Genomic DNA, 2132 nt, shown 5'->3' on the forward strand with positions numbered 1-2132 from the left:
TGCTTTAGTTACATTGATTTACTTAACATTTGGTACTGAGTTAGCTAATGCCAATTTATACCGTTTTCAATTTACATGCATAAAATCAAGCCATGTACAAAGAAATGATGTAGTCTGAGATGACATCTGTACATATCTGCTGCTACAAAATAACCAAGACAGTAGCACACCCATAGAACCGTCATTAGAGAAAACCTTTCAAAAGCCACCTTGCCTGCTGGGAACAGCTGTCAAGTTGGCCTGAGAAAATGGCTTACTGGAAAGTAGATTCGGAAGATGCTCGGAAGGCCTAAAAGAGTAATATTTGGGATCTCATCTTCTCGAGAGGAGGACTTCATTATTGCAAGATTCCTTACAGTTTAGGAAAGTCTGCATGGGTCAAAACAGTCAATAGGTTGGCCATGACTATGTGGTTAAAGCCCTAGCCTTACATATGGAACTCGCATTAAAAAAGGCATGACTTTGATTACAGTCACTGCTGCCATTTTGACCTGCAGTCTCCTTCATTGTTTGTATAACTTAAGGTCTTTTATTTATTTAATGCTCCATTGTCTATTTTCATGACAATAATCATCACCCAGTGACATGATTTGGACTGACAGAGCATGACTGGCTCAAAATCACTAGGACAGTTCTGCACCTGAAGGAGAACTAATGCCCACGGCCTTCTAGTTTTTCACCCAGCACTTTAGGCACTATACCAGACTGGCTTTCTAGTTAACATATATTAATACCTAGTATAGAAAAGTAATAACTTTGATAGAACGTAATAATTACTTTGAATCGGAGAGTCTTCTATTCATAGCACTGTTTTGTACAAATTAAACTTTTGCTTAAGTTAGGGTACATAAACGGTGTTGGCAGAACATGGTACTGTATACCACGACTTGTTTAACCAAGCTGATTAAATAAGCTACACATATGCAAGACCAGAATGACTAAATTGACAGAAGGCACCTGAATCGCAATCAAGCAATTCTTGGTTGGTTCAATACACATGAACTGAGTTTTCATAGGCAATTTACTATTAATCTCAGTTGTGAAGTTTGGCACAAAGACTGGAAACTACAGTATTACCCAATTTCTTATCATTCTTGAGTTCATCCTTTTCTAGTCTGCATAATTTTATGGCTAACCACCCTGATAATTTCCTGCAGTCTGGAGAACTCAAAGCTGCTGCATCCTAAGCCATTTACTTTCAGGTGAATGTGTCCATACAAAGAATCCAACTAACTCAATTCCTGCTACATACTGCAATAAAAGAACAAGAAAAGGCAAATCCTTGAAATTGCCATAAACATTCTTATCAAAATTGCAAAAACCTGGACTTTGGTAATTCAAAGTATAACATTAGGCTTGCTTTGTTAAAGTTAAAAAAAAAGTTATCAGAATGTTATATTTAGTAGGAAACCTTTTATCCAACAGGATGGCTTTACTGATAAATAGGATTACAACATTAAACAATTTTAACAGTTAAGGCTGTCATTATTTAGAGCTGGCAGATCTGGTCAGCTAAGATTTGGACAATCATTAAGTTAAAGGTGAAGTCCCCCCCCCCCCGTCCAATCGTGTGAGGTGGTATCTGTTTATCTACTCACACCTGCATTCTTTTGAGCTACTGGGTGGTCAGGAGCAGAGGTGGGGAAGCGAGCCTCTTGGATCTAGAACCCGGGCCGTCAACGGCTGACTAGTTCAGCGTCTTCAACCACACAGTCATTGCCCCGGTCTCTCCATCATTAGTTGGCAGCAAATAGACGGAAAACGATCTTTTTGCCACCTAACGGTCGTCCGGATTACCGTAGCTGTACTGTAGCGGCCCTCGATGTAGTACAAATACAAAAGCAAACGTAAACAACGTAACTGCGCTGTGACGTTAGCAAAAGAAGGTGTTTTTCTCCTCCCCGCCCAGCCCCAGTCACGCCGCGGTCTTCAACCCTCTTCCTCCTCGTCCTGCCCTGCCTGAGCAGCGCCTTCTTCCTCTGCACGAGCATTCGATGACCACGCCCACATCGTGCCGCAGACGGGGATTGGTGGACGGGGTCTCGGGGATTTGCAAAACTAGGCGAGTCTATTTAAAGCCTGTGTTTGGCGCCGCTTGCTTTTCTTTGCCCATCCAGACGGTCTGCCTTTTT

The sequence above is a fragment of the Protobothrops mucrosquamatus genome, unplaced genomic scaffold (genome assembly GCF_001527695.2).
Source record: "Protobothrops mucrosquamatus isolate PMUCROS unplaced genomic scaffold, P.Mucros_1.0 scaffold547, whole genome shotgun sequence".
NCBI lineage: Eukaryota > Metazoa > Chordata > Lepidosauria > Squamata > Viperidae > Protobothrops > Protobothrops mucrosquamatus.